General features: G+C 42.6%; 1 protein-coding gene across 1 annotated transcript in view; it reads left to right on the top strand.

Annotated features, from left to right (window-relative positions):
* Positions 1-820: 820 nt before the first annotated feature.
* itgav (integrin, alpha V) overlaps positions 821-15,775 on the top strand; it is a 563,305-nt gene continuing 548,350 nt past the window's right edge. Inside the window, exon 1 of the mRNA XM_061723310.1 lies at positions 821-826. The gene's annotated coding sequence lies outside the window, so the exon portion shown is untranslated. The remainder of the gene's footprint in view (positions 827-15,775) is intronic.

Genomic DNA, 15,775 nt, shown 5'->3' with positions numbered 1-15,775 from the left:
TTTTCTCTTCCATCATTACTTTCTTCAGAGTGGTTTTACACGATGTGTCGGAACGACCCCAGACTTTAGCGTAGTATTGGCCTCCATGTGGCCAGAAGTGGTATTGCTCCGTAGAGTGGCTTTAAACTAAATCTGTCATAAAAAGGGTAATATATATATATATATATATATATATATATATATATATATATATATATATATATATATATATATATATATATATATATATATATATATATATATACAGGCCTGTCAATAATTAGAATATTGTGATTTTCTGTAATGCAATTACGAAAACAAAAATGTCATACATTCTGGATTCATTACAAATCAACTGAAATATAGCAAGCCTTTTATTATTTTAATATTGCTGATCATGGCTTACAGTTTAAGAAAACTCAAATATCCTATCTCAAAAAATTTGAATATTCTGGGAATCTTATTCTTAAACTGTAAACCATAATCAGAAATATTAAAATAATAAAAGGCTTGCAATATTTCAGTTGATTTGTAATGAATCCAGAATGTATGACATTTTTGTTTTTTAATTGCATTACAGAAAATAAAGAACTTTATCACAATATTCTAATTTTCTGAGAAAGTCCTATATATATATATATATATATATATATATATATATATATATATATATATATATATATATATATATAGTTTTATATATATTTTAATTGATATTTGTAAAGACACCTATCGCTCATGTCTGTTACCTCCATCTCTTTTCCCTCAAAGCTAAGCAGGCTTGACGACTGGATCGGTGCATTGACCCATGAGCACATATCCTGTACCTAAGAAGTGTTTGATGACATCAAGCCGCTCCAAACATGCTCGTTGTGCACACAAATCCACGCTGATCAAGGTGAGCAGATGTTTCATTGCTCTGATCCGCTGCGACTCCTCACACCAGCGCGGGGATGTGTTGGGAGAACGACAAGAAGCTGGAGAAGCTGCTGGGGCGAGTGACTCATCTTCAGGCCCCGAGGGCTCACACATCTTCAAATATCAAAAGACTGAACTCAACGAAATATGAAACCAAAGTTCAAAAGTTATTCAGGTTAAAAAAGAAAAAAACTTTAAGCATCACATTCAGCAATGATGTCTGGATGCAATTAGACTCATGACCGATAGATGCTCCTTGGCATCACGGTTCAGCATTTCCTTTGAAACTCAGATGTTCTGTGTGACGTCTTAATTAATCGAAGGTGGTCTGATCTCCAGATGATGAGAAAGGAAAAACGGTGCATATCGGTAATTAGCAGCAGCACTCGGAGGTAAATAGGATCGTTGCAGTGCAGGAGGAAGCTGTGAGCGGCACTGACCTTCCTGTGGAGCGAGAGTTTGGTCAACCTTGCAGTCAAACTCATATAAAGTGTGCAGGCGCGCTAATGAGGCCCTGGAAGGCTGAATAGTTTCCAATGTCATTACCTCTGATAGGTTCCCTCCTCTCGCACCAAGATTTGAGACACTGATACCGGTATAGAGAATTAATCATTCCTGTCACTTTTGCATTTCATTGACCAACATATAACCCAAGTCCACCGGCCCAGGTCCCACCAAGCAGTCAGGAGCCAGAGGTTACCGCTAAACATCTAGAGACGAAGCAGCTCATTACGTCCAGGACCTGGTTGATACAGAATCCCTCTAATCTGATGGATCTGTTCACTGTCACTAGAGGAGTGAACTTGTTCCCTAAATCTGGTTCCTTCTCACATCAAGACAAATCCTCAGATACCAAAATGCGTCACTTCAAACACAACGTCTTTACTGATTATTGGAGTGGTGAACTGTGAGCACGACCGCTGGGCCTTCACCTCATCACAGAGAAAATAAATCATCGCGGAAAAAAGCAACAGTACACAACGCCACTCTCGTCTTCCGCCATTTAACTCTGTCTCTCAACCACTCTCACCACTCTGCAGAGATTTGATGTTCGGACTTCATGAAGGCCTACGATCTTCTGTTTTATTCCCGCCCACATGAAATTAAACCGTGATTGGTCGATTTGCCCGTCACTCTCCACACCAAAACACAGGCGGTGCGTCCGAAATGCCATACTAAACAGTATATACTGAAAAAGTATACTTTAGTTCGGCAAACTTTTGAGTAAATATCAGTAGTATGCATTCATTCGGACGTACAGGTACTCCCCCTCCCAACGTCACTTCCTGCCGTTTGGAGAGGGGGTTGTTACCATGGTAACAACTCCTGTCACAGCAGCAGTAGTAGCACCGCTCCGCTCTTTCCCGTTTATCCTGGTCCAAACAAGATGACATTATATAATATTAATATATACCAATATTATAATATTAGTATTATATAATAATATTATTATACTTAATATTATACTTATACGTATCTGCGCAGCACTAAGCAACCAAACACCGCTGCATTGCATTGTGGGAAGTTTCTGCTTAGCTAGTGTCCATCAATCCACACTAATACATTTCTCCAGAATGAGTATGGATAGCGCATACTATTGAGTACGTACTAATGTTTTGGACGCACTAAAAAGTCTCACATACTGTTTTTGCTACTCATTAGGGTGGAAGTTTGGGATTTTGGACGCAGCCATAGTTTGGCCTTCCCCGGGATTCGTGAAGTCCCAACCAATGAATGAGCCAGCTAACCGGGCCTTAATAGGATCATGTTCTGGGTCTCTGGAAAACGCCTAGAGACAACTTCTGTTGTAATAGACGCCATATAAATAATATTGAATTAAATTGAATTGAATTGAAAATAGAGACAGACGATTCTGATTGGATAACAGGTTTTCAGGACATGAACTTGACAGTAAACTTAATTTTAGAACATAGATGAGAGAAATTCTGTTAAATATATTTTATTAAATTAAATGAGATAGAAAAAAAAAAAAAGGGCCAAATCCACAAAAGGATTGCGCGGCTTTTGCGGCAGCTAAACCGGTGCAAATGAGACAAAAAGAGAGCGTCTAATTCACAAAGCACCCGCAAAGGGCTAATTGCACCACAAACTGCGCTGCCAAGCAAATAATGTCATGGTGCGCCTGTGCCATTTGCATGCATGTAAATTAGGTAATATTCATACATTCGGCGCAAAATTGCCCCCTTTCTATGCAAATAAGCCTCATTGCAAAAATCGTCTAATTCACAAAGGCCAGCGCTATTTGCTACACGCAAAAATAGTGGAGCAAATACCGTCTTTTCAAAGCATGTATTAACTGCGCGCAAACTCACTCCTCAAGGCTGATTTATGGTTCCGCGTTACACCAACGCAGAGATTACACCGTACCCTACGGCGAAGGCTCTGCGTCGATTTAACGCAGAACCATAATTCAGGCTTCACTCCCCCTCTGTCTCTGTTTCTCTCTCTCTTCAATATCATTCAAGCCTGTGTGATACTGAATGATATTAAGGGTGAAATCTATAGTCAGACATGACTGTAGACAATCAGATCAAGTGGGGTTGTGGACTTATCTCGGATTTAAAAATAAAAATAACAGGACGGAGCTCAGGATTCATCCATACAGTAGGGGCTGCTTTATTACAAACAATTCCACCATATAAACATATAAATCTAGAATGTGTGTGTTTAACAGCTGACCTGTAGGTGTGTGTAGCAAAACACAGAACATGAATTACCGTCAGATCCTGATCTGTCCCGATCCGGTGTTAATGAAGTTACTGCAAAACCTTATGGGCGTGTTTGCGCCGGCATATCATTAGAGCAAAATCTTTTGTGAATAGGACCTTAAAGCAGGGCAAATTGCGGGCGCAAATGCGGCACAATTCACAGCGCTATTTGCGGGCGCAATCTATTCTTTTTGGATTTGGCCCAAAGTTTTTTATTGAATACTTTATCATTATTATCATCATTATTATTATTACATTTATTATTATTTCTTTTTGTTTTTAGGCCTTCTCTGAAGGCGTAGAAGGCCCTGAAGGTTCCCCACTGGATTATTGGTTCTATATACGTCTGACACTGGAACAACAACATGTAAAGTTTTTTTTCATATGTTGTAAATACTGGAAGAAAAGGTTATATTTTGGGATGCATACAGTTATGACAAGGCCGGCCTTCGCTGGTGGTCCTTCTGGTGGCTCTTTCTACTGTTTCTGTTCATGACTCTAGCCAGGGTTCGACTCCCGGGTGTCACAACGCTTTCCAAAGAGGTCACCATAAATGAGGTCATGTGACCTTAGGTCTCTGGTCCTGTGTTGCGTCTGTAGCCATTGACACCAGGGTGACTACAACAGAGTTTGCAAGAGGATTTCAATCAAATTGGCTGAATAAGCAGCTGAAACATCCCTTAGTGCTGGCTGACCTCCCATGATGCACCTCTCCTCACTGTGTTCTCTTCTACTCCAACTATAGGAATGCTGCTACTGTTGTTCCCGGCAGGTGTTCCTGACCTGCTGTTGCTGCCGTTCTTTCCTCTTTCCTGTCCTCTCTACGCCCGATCAGCGGAGCAGATGAACAGCCTCCCTGAGTCTGGTTCCACCAGAGGTTTCTGCTTTTTTCACAGTCGCCTGGTGCTCACTCCGGACGGGGGATTGACTCGAAGAAAACTTATGATGCAATCTGTTCCTCAGCAAGGCGATAATTATCAGTGTTATTGTATCTGCTTTGAATTAGTTGGACTCATTTGGAACGAGTTGAGCTGTATATTTGAAGTGCCTTGAGATGACACTTGTCATGATCTGGCGCTATATAAATAAAGCTGGGAATGGGATTGTATACAATATAAACTCTCTGTCACACATGTAGGAACAAAGGAATGGATTAACAGAGCAGAGTAGGCCTCGCGCTGCCTCCTCCCAGCTTCCTAGCGCTGGGCTTGTCCAGCTGACTCATCACACCAACACCACAGTCTCTTTTCTTTAGCTTACACTCTGACAAGTTGTTCCCCATCCTCTGAAAATGACTAACACCTTGAACTCAAATGCTTCATTTGACTTTTCACAAGTCTGATGGTTCTCAGGGTAAAGGTTAAAGGCCCTGACACACCAAGCCCACTGTCGGCCGTCGGGCCGTCGATGAGCGTCGGTGCTCGTCTGTCGGCCTAGTTTTCCCGGTGTGTCCCGCACGTCGCCACAGGTCGGGCGCCCGTCGGCAGCTTTTCAGCCGATTCGACATGTCGAATCGGCGTCGGCGGTCGGTCAAACAACTCACTCTGGGATTGGCTGTTTCCAGAATTTCCCAGAATGCTTTTCGTCATCATTTGCGGACTGAATAAAAAAAAAAAACATGGCGGACATTTCTTATTTTTTAGTGAATAAACTATTTCTGCATAAAAATGCGTTTTGATTACATTTCCAGCGAGAAATACATATTTTACTTTCATAATATTCACTCAGTGAATGTACATAATCACTCGCTTGCCCGTTGTTGCGAAGTCTTTTTCAAACCTCGCCAGAATAAAGGCTGATTTATGGGTCCGCGTTACACCAACACAGAGCCTACGGCGTAGGTTACGCGGCGACGCGCGCCATACGCCGTAACCTACGCCGTAGGCTCTGCGTCGATTTAACGCGGAACCATAAATCAGCTCCCGAGCCGGCTGGCAGGCAGAAAATCCCGAAATTTTAGGAGCAAATTTCTTAACAGGCGTAGCTACAACTGTTAGATTTCATCTATTAAACCAACATTTATCTTCCTAAATGATTTATTTCAGCCAGCGGCAATTCTCCACAGAGCTGCAGATTTCTCCCCGGGACGACGGCAGGTTGACCCGTCTTTGCGGTGTGTCCAAGTGCTTCTTTTTGAGCCCGACCCAGCCCGACACAGGCGACACGAGGCGACACAGCAGTCGGCCGACAGCGGCCGGGCAACGTCGGGTTGGTGTGTCCTCGGCTTAAGAGATCAGTGCATCAAATAGGAATCCAACATTTGTTAAAATACAACAAATCTAAACTTTTTAGGATGAGTAAGACTGATGTCGTGGCAACCACACGTCCTTTTCCCAGTTCATCTGTTTAAAGTCTGTTATTAAGAGAAGAAATGAACATTCAGTACCAATGATGGTCCCGCCTCCAATCAACAGAAGAGTCATGAGATTTTATGTCAGAGAACTGGAGTATCTATTGGAATATTAATGCCAATTAATCCAATTATTATCAAGATATGTCATCTGTACCGCATATGTTGACCATGAATGTCCCTGAAAACCTTCAAGGAAGTTCATCAGCAGATTGTTGAGGACATGGACTGTAAATTGTAGCGATGGACTTCTTGGAATAACTAATCCTTGGAATAACTAATCCAAAGATATGAAAACAGTTCAATTGGCACAAAAAGAGCATGACGCTACCTCCCAAACCCCTCAACTCAGCCCAAACACATCAAACGCACATTACATGTGGCAAACTGAGAAAAAGGGATTTATCCTGGAGGGAGCATCCATCCCAGAAAAGGAGCAAATGTGAGTGTGACTGTGCTTTGGTCAGCCGAGGTGTCCGGCCTGGCTCGCATCGCGGTCCAGACATGTGGCAGTGTTTCAGACGGAGCATGTGCTGGCCTTGATTGCAACTCCACACCCGGCCGGCCTGTTTGTGTACTCAGGAGGGCTAGCGTGAGGTAGGGAGCAGATGAGCGGACCTCTGCTTCACTGAGCTGCACATGGCTCTGACTTTTCAGTCTTTTCTGTTCACTTGTTGCTGAAAAATGCTGCAAGTAGGTGAAGTGAATCATGAGGAAGTGATTGGCAGGGTATAATAGTTTAGAATTTTTCATTTTAGTTTAGTTTTATTTCGTTTTGACTTTTTCTCCTTCAATTCAGTTAGTTTTAATTCGTTTTTAGTGTGGGTTTGCTAGTTTTTATTAGTTTTAATATTTTCAAAAATGCTTAGTTTTAGTTTAGTTTTTATTAGTTTTAGTTTTAGTTTTAGTTTTAGTTTTGACGTCACGGACCGTGAGGCGTTAAGGTGCCGTAGCTGACAGTTGGAGATAAACGGCCAGAGCGGAATAAATTGATCATACCAAGAGGCTTATATTGACAGGGACGAAAATAGAGGAAATTATATCTATAATTTCAGTTAGTTTTAGTTAATTTTCTAAACACGCAATATAGTTTCAGTTAGTTATCGTTTTTGTCTTTTAATTTTCGTTTTTATTTAGTTCAGTTAACGAAATAGTTTTTTCAATTTTAGTTTTCGTTATTTCGTTTGTTTTCGTGAACGATAATAACTCTCGTGATTGGAGGTAAAGTGGGATGTGGTGCTGACTTTTTTCTAGTTTTCGATCAACTCAACTGAAAAAAAGCACATATGGATAACAGCTTCTAGTAATACTACATAGTAATTACCGGACTGCGTTATTTATCACTTTTCATACTGTAAAGCAGCACTGAGCATCATCTTGACTAGTTGAAGTGGACACAGATGTCCACTTTAGCGCTGGAGATTCATGAAAGTGTTGCTGCAACATAAACACGCTGTATCCAGGTCTGGAGAACTGAGACTTTGTTTTAGACTTAGCTAACTCCTTCAAGTGGGGATTGTCTCCATTGGTTTGATTCTAACAAAGGGTCGTTTCATGTTTATGTGAAGGACATCATGATATCATCGGCCTAGCCAGTGAAAAACAGCAATATAGATGTTTATGTCCCTGTGTTTGAGAGTACAATCATCTCCATGGAAGCAGTGATGAAGGTCTGAGCTGAAAGAGATTGATGAGCGCCGTCACATGACCAAAGTGTCTGGGCAGGAGAGTAAACTGGCCGTGAATGGATGGGGTTGTGTCAGAAGGGGATCCAACGTAATACCTGAGCCAAATGCAGATGATAATTATCTGCTGTGCTGACCCGTACTAAGTTAAAAAGGCCAAAATCAAGAAGCAAAATTAAAAAAAAGAAGCTTAATTGCTTGTGTAGCCGTCCCAAACAGAGATGTTGGCGTGATGTTGCTGCAGTTCCTCCCATTGATGACACACATCCTCTGGACAGCTTTCTTAACCGTTGACGTCATCACAGACATTATTACCTCTCCATTATTGATTGTGGTAACAGTGAATCAGCCATTAGAGCCATTAGCTAATCATTAGCAGTCTCATAAAACTTGGTCATCATTAGGTTAATTAGTTCCTGATCTTTTGTTATGAAGACCTTCATGTATTACCATTTAAAGTGGTGACATTATGTCATCATTGTGTCATGATGCAGCCGTCCACATGGACACGAGTGCTCATTCAGGGCTGCTATCTGACCGCTGCACACGTACAGTAACTGCATCAACGGCGCCGATAAGCCGCCACGCTGATAAAGAGAGAAGCTCTGGACGGCATGTGTGGCGTGATGATACCCGCCAGGACACACAGCCATGTAAACACATGGTTCCTGGTAATGCTCTCTGGTTTTTAAGAAACATAACACTGCACTATATCAAGATGATGCTTTTATTTAGCCACATTACATAGGACTGGATAACAGCTGGTGTCGCAGGAAACGCGTGGATAAATCAGTGAGAGACGCACTGAGGCGTCTGGCGGTGGTGTGAGCTGGTCCGTTGGTTCTCCCCACTGTCACATGTTAAGCAGCTCATGTGTGCAACCCTCCACAGGTTAGGAACGAGTTTCACCATCCTCCTGCAGTGGGGGACTGCAAACTTACATGCTTTTCTTTTTTTGTTGGACACTTTTGCATTGAAATCCACCGGTGAGGTTTCAGACTTACTGTATCATCAACTGACATATTCAACTAACTCTTTCAATGCCATAAACAACACAACAGAACCTTTAAAGGCCCTGAAGGTCCCACATCCACTTGCTCTCAGTAGCTAACGGACAATGGCCCGATTTCCCAGATCAGTTAAGAAGCTCTTAACAACAAAAGGCTTCTTTCAAACCTTCTTAAGGAGCCTGTGAAAGAAAAACGCGTTTCCCAGAGGCGCTCTTAACTTAAGATTCTCTTTCATTAAGAAGGAAATGAAAGATGCTGCTGATCCAGTCTTTACAACCATCTTAGTGAACAAAGACTCACAGATCCAGCCGCGTCAGGTAAATCAATATCACACCAAACAATGAGATATTAAAACAAAGCACCCCGCACAAATTTTGATCTATTTGATACTTTAGATTTATATTGTTTAGCATTCATTGGTGACAGCAAAGGGGAAAAAAAGAAAAATAAGGAATAACAAGTGTGTTCCTGTATATGCTTTATGCATGACGCACAAATAAAACGATCATCATGAATATCATTTATCATAATTTGTCTGCACACATCCCACATCTGCGTGCACATATGAGATAATGTACCACACTCAAAAATGCTTCAGGGCACATCAAAAACACATCCACCCTCCAAACCTGCCACATTTAACACATCAGGCAACTGACAGGTGTAATTGAGTTCAGCTGGAACCTCATTAAGGGAGACTTCATCCACTGCTCCATATAAAGGCGTTGCAAAATCACACGTGTGAGATACCATGGCTGCTATACAGCATATTCTCACCGCAAATCAACCGCGTCGCCGTGCGCGAAGCAGAACGTTTTATATTAACGCATTGGTGCGTCAGCACTTCAATCCCCTGGACGTGCTTTCAGACCGGGCTGTCCAGATGAGGTACCGGCTTCCACGGGCTGAGATACAACGCCTCATCACGTTGGTGTCTCCACATATCCGGAGGGAAACCCGGTGCAATTTCAGTGGGGAGCTTCCTGGAGGTGGTGGGGGACGGCACCGGACTGAGCAAGGTGTTGGTGTCACGGAGTGTGGCAGCCGTGACACCGATCCTCCTGCGCCGTGCCCGAGCCTACATCAAGATGCCACCACAAGGGAGGAGATCCGCCAGGTCCACCAAGGATTCCCACGCCATGGCTGGGATCCCCCGGGTGATTGGTGTTGAGGAGCAGCGCTGCGTGTCTCCACACCCGCAAATACAACGTTGATGAATGCAAGATTCTGCTTAATAGTGAAAAAGGTTAAGCAGCTAAATAAACTTCAGAATATTTTTTTGAGGTGAAGGATTCTGTTTTACTTGTCAGGAAGATACAATGTGGTCCTATATGCTGATCGTTAAGTTAATTTGTCCTTTCGTCCATCTTTCACATTTAATAAAAACAATACATTTCCTCATTATTCTCTTACCAAGACTACTTCTTATTTAGTTGCAGTCTTGTTTTCATCATGAAAAAGGGTCATTAAAGTATATTTATCATCTTAGTTTTTCATTATGACACACATAATGCACAGGCAGCAGGGAATTAGTGCGTTAGGTAGCAGTGCTGCGTTTGAAAATGCGCTGATAGTGATCGGTGATCGATTTGCCTGGCGTCGATTGATTTGGTTTCAGAACCGGACAGCTCCTCCAAAGAGCTTCTGAAAGAGCGAAACTAAAGGACGGTGTTAAGAAGTCATCTGGGAAACACCCGTATCTTAGAGCCCCTTCTTAGTTGAACCCTTCTTTGGAACCTTCTTAAATCCTTAAGAAGGGTCGGATCTGCCAATAACAATAACATGTACAACTAGAAAATTTCTGGAAATTTTGATATGGGCATGCCCTACCGCCCATTCGTCCCCTCTCGCTGCTTTGGTTTGGGGCTGTAGTGGTTGTGTTCGGGGTGGTTCTATGTCAGTTTGAGGTGTTTTTACGCTTGTATTTCTTTCATTCCTGTGCTCCCAATAGTTATTAATGGGGCGCGCTTTTTGGCATCTAGCGTTGCCACGGTAACGCTTTTGACTGAGAATAGTAATGCCCATCGAGGCAAGATGGAGACGCATCTAACGATGTATGCCATGCATGCGTGCATGTTCCGGTTCAGGCTACGTTAACGGATAGGTTTTTTTTTCGCCATGGTAAAAAACCCCATCCGAATGAATGGGGCCATTTGGCCTGGATTTTGACATAAAATTTCCTTAAATCCCAGCTTCATGAAATTTGAGTATGTTGAAGTCCACAGCGTGCCGAGTCGGGAAACATTTGTACCATGTCTCTACGATAACCTGTTGCCTAGCAACAAGCGTCCAAATTCAAACAGAAATTTAAAAAAATAAATGAAAGGTCAATATCGCAAAAACTGTAATAATTAGCATAATGAGTTTGTACGGTCCGTATGTGCCAATCGGGCCGAGTGTTTGAAAGTTTGAATGATGTCTCTATGATAAAGTTTGGCCGAGCAATAAGCGTCCGAATTTTCGCCTTTGTTTTGGCTTTTTGGCATCTAGCGTTGCCACGGTAACACTTTTGACTGAGAAAAGTAATGCCCATCGAGGCACGATGGAGACGCATCCAACGATATATGCCATGCATGGGTGCACGTTCAGGTTCAGGCTACGTTAACGGATAGGTTTTTTTTTCATCATGGTACAAAACCCCATCCGAATGAATGGGGCCATTTGGCCTGGATTTTGACATAAAATTTCCTTAAATCACAGCTTCATGAAATTTGAGTATGTTGAAGTCCATAGCGTGCCGAGTCAGGGGACATTTGTACGATGTCCGTACGATAACGTGTTGCCTAGCAACAAGCGTCCAAAGTCAAACGGGAAAAAAATAAAAAAATTAAAGGTCAATATCGCAAAAACTGTAATAATTGGCATAATGAGGTTGTACGGTCCGTTAGTTCCAATCGGGCTGAGTGTTTGAAAGTTTCAACAATGTCTCTACGATAAAGTTCGGCCAAGCAATAAGCGTCCGAATTTTCGCCTTTGTTTTGGCTTTTTGGCATCTAGCGTTGCCACGGTAACACTTTTGACTGAGAAAAGTAATGCCCATCGAGGCACGATGGAGACGCAGCCAACGATGTATGCCATGCATGTGTGCACGTTCAGGTTCAGGCTACGTTAACGGATAGGTTTTTTTTTCATCATGGTACAAAACCCCATCCGAATGAATGGGGCCATTTGGCCTGGATTTTGACATAAAATTTCCTTAAATCCCAGCTTCATGAAATTTGAGTATGTTGAAGTCCACAGCGTGCCGAGTCGGGAAACATTTGTACGATGTCTCTACGGTAACCTGTTGCCTAGCAACAAGCGTCCAAAGTCAAACGGGAAAAAAAAAAAAAATTAAAGGTCAATATCAAAAAAACTGTAATAATTGGAAGAATGAGGTTGTACGTTCCTTTAGCGCCAATTGGGCCGTGTGTTTGAAAGTTTGAACGATGTCTCTACGATAAAGCTCGGCCGAGCAATAAGTGTCCGAATTTTCGCCTTTTTTTTTGCTTTTTGGCAACTAGCGTTGCCACGGTAACCCCTATTACAGAGAAAAGTAATGCCCATCGAGGCACGATGGAGACGCATCCAACGATGTATGACATGCATGGGTGCACGTTGCGGTTCGGGCCGTATTAACGGACGAAAAAAGAGTGCGGAATAAGAATAACTAGAAAATTTCTGGAAATTTTGATATGGGCATGCCCTACTGCCCATTCGTCCCCTCTCGCCGCTTTGGTTTAGGGCTGTAGTGTTTGTGTTCGGGGCGGTTCTATGTCAGTTTGAGGTGTTTACGGTTGTATTGCATTCATTCCTTTGCTCCCAATAGCTATTAATGGGGCGCGCTTTTTGCCGTCTAGCGTCCCCACTGTAACGCTTTTGACTGAGAAAAGTAATGCCCATCGAGGCACGATGGAGAAGCATCTAACGGTGTATGCCATGCATGGGTGCATGTTCCGGTTCAGACTACGTTAACGGATAGGGTTTTTTTCCACCGTGGTAAAAAAAAACCATCCGAATGAATGGGGCCATTTGGCATGGATTTTACATTAAAGCTTCCTTAAATCACAGCTTCATGAAATTGGAATATGTTGAAGGTCACAGCTTGCCGAGTCGGGGAACATTTGTATCATGTCTCTACGATAATCTGTTGCCTAGCAACAAGCATCCAAAGTCAAACGGAAATAAAAAAAAAAAAGAAAGGTCAATATCGCAAAAACTTTAAAAGTTGGCATAATGAGGTTCTAGGGTCCGTTAGTGCCAATCAGGCCGAGTGTTTGAAAGTTTGAACGATGTCTCTACGATAAAGTCCGGCCGAGCAATAAGCGTCTGAATTTTCGCCTTTTTTTTTGCTTTTTGGCATCTAGCGTTGCCACGGTAACACTTTTGACTGAGAAAAGTAATGCCCATTGAGGCACGATGGAGACGCATCCAACGATATATGCCATGCATGGGTGCACATTGCGGTCCGAGCAGCATTAGGTTTTTGTTGCCATGGTAACAAGCCCCATAGGATAGAATGGGACAATTTAGCTTCAATATCTCCAAAGCTGTAAACGACAGCGTAATGAGACCTCAGTATGGTGTAGTCCACATCAAGCTGAGTCTTTTAACGTTGGAACCAAGTCTCTACGATACTGCGTTGCCGCGCAACAAGCATCCGAAGTTCCGTTAGCATCAAAATGAACAATGTGGAATATCTCAAAAACCGTAATAGCAAGCATGACGAGACTAAAATATGTTGCAGTACAAAGCGTCCCGGGTTTGTCAATGTTGTAATGATGTCTGTACGATAAACCGTTGCCTGGCAACAAGCGTCCAAAATAAAATAGATTTTTTTTTTAAATTGAAAGTTAAATATCGCAAAAACCGTAATAAGTAGCATGATGAAGTTTTATGGTCCTTTAGTGACTATCGGGCCGAGTGTTTGAAAGTTTGAACGATGTCTCTACGATAAAGTTCGGCCGAGCAATAAGCGTGGGAATTTTCGCCTTTTTTTTTACTTTTTGGCAACTAGCGTTGCCACGGTAACCCCTATTACGGAGAAAAGTAATGCCCATCGAATCACGATGGAGACGCATCCAACGATGTATGCCATGCATGGGTGCACGTTGCGGTTCGGGCCGTATTAACGGACGAAAAAAAGTGCGGAATAAGAATAATAATAACTAGAAAATTTCTGGAAATTTTGATATGGGCATGCCCTACCGCCCATTCGTCCCCTCTCGCCGCTTTGGTTTGGGGCTGTAGTGGTTGTGTTTGGGGCGGTTCTATGTCAGTTTGAGGTGTTTTTACGCTTGTATTTCATTCATTCCTGTGCTCCCAATAGTTATTAATGGGGCGCGCTTTTTGGCATCTAGCGTTGCCACGGAAACGCTTTTGACTGAGAATAGTAATGCCCATCGAGGCAAGATGGAGACGCATCTAACGATGTAGGCCGTGCATGGGTGCATGTTCCGGTTCAGGCTACGTTAACGGATAGGTTTTTTTTTTCACCATGGTACAAAACCCCATCCGAATGAATGGGGCCATTTGGCCTGGATTTTGACATAAAATTTCCTTAAATCCCAGCTTCATGAAATTTGAGTATGTTGAAGTCCACTGCGTGCCGAGTCGGGAAACATTTGTACGATGTCTCTACGATAACCTGTTGCCTAGCAACAAGCGTCCAAAGTCAAACGGAAATTTAAAAAAAACCTGAAAGGTAAATATCGCAAAAACTGTAATACTTGGCATAATGAGCTTGTACGTACCGTTAGGGACAATCGGGCCGAGTGTTTAAAAGTTTGAACGATGTCTCTACGACAAAGTTCGATCGAGCAATAAGCGTCTGAATTTTCGCCTTTTTTTTTGCTTTATGGCATCTAGCGTTGACACGGTAACACTTTTGACTGAGAAAAGTAATGCCCATCGAGGCACGATGGAGACGCATCCAACGATGTATGCCATGCATGGGTGCACGTTCCGGTTCAGGCAGCATTAACAGATTGTTTATTCACATGCTCCCCCATACAAATGCATTGGTTTTTGTTGCCATGGTAACAAGCCCCATAGGATAGAATGGGACAATTTGGCTTCAATATCTCAAAAGATGTAAACGACAGCGTAATGAGCCCTCAGTATGTTGTAGTCCACATCAAACTGAGTATTTTAACGTTGAATCAAAGTCTCTGCGATACCGCGTTGCCGCGCAACAAGCATCCGAAGTTCCGTTAGCATCAAAATGAACAATGTGGAATATCTCAAAAACCGTAATAGCAAGCATGACGAGACTAAAATATGTTGCAGTACAAAGCGTCCCGGGTTTGTCAATGTTGTAATGATGTCTGTACGATAAACCGTTGCCTAGCAACAAGCGTCCAAAATAAAATTGATTTTTTTTTTAAATTGAAAGTTAAATATCGCAAAAACCGTGATAAGTAGCATGATGAAGTTTTATGGTCCTTTAGTGACTATCGGGCCGAGTGTTTGAAAGTTTGAACGATGTCTCTACGATAAAGTTCGGCCGAGCAATAAGCGTGGGAATTTTCGCCTTTTTTTTTGCTTTTTGGCAACTAGCGTTGCCACGGTAACCCCTATTACGGAGAAAAGTAATGCCCATCGAATCACGATGGAGACGCATCCAACGATGTATGCCATGCATGGGTGCACGTTGCGGTTCGGGCCGTATTAACGGACGAAAAAAAGTGCGGAATAAGAATAATAATAATAATAATAACTAGAAAATTTCTGGAAATTTTGATATGGGCATGCCCTACCGCCCATTCGAGCCCTCTCGCTGCTTTGGTTTGGGGCTGCAGTGTTTGTGTTCGGGGCGGTTTTATGTCAGTTTGAGGTGTTTACGGTTGTATTTCATTCATTCCTGTGCTCCCAATAGCTATTAATGGGGCGCGCTTTTTGCCGTCTAGCGTCCCCACGGTAACGCTTTTGACTGAGAAAAGCAATGGCCATCGAGGCACGATGGAGACGCATCCAACGATGTATGCCATGCATGGGTGCACGTTCCGGTTCAGGCTACGTTAACGGATAGTTTTTTTTTCCACCATGGTTTTAAAAAACCCATCCGAATGAATGGGGCCATTTGGCATGGATTTTACATTAAACTTTCCTTAAATCACAGCTTCA

The sequence above is a fragment of the Cololabis saira genome, chromosome 6, assembly GCF_033807715.1.
Source record: "Cololabis saira isolate AMF1-May2022 chromosome 6, fColSai1.1, whole genome shotgun sequence".
In the NCBI taxonomy this organism is placed as follows: domain Eukaryota; kingdom Metazoa; phylum Chordata; class Actinopteri; order Beloniformes; family Belonidae; genus Cololabis; species Cololabis saira.
Note: the sequence above shows the minus strand (reverse complement) of the source record. Positions and strands in the feature narration are given on the sequence as shown.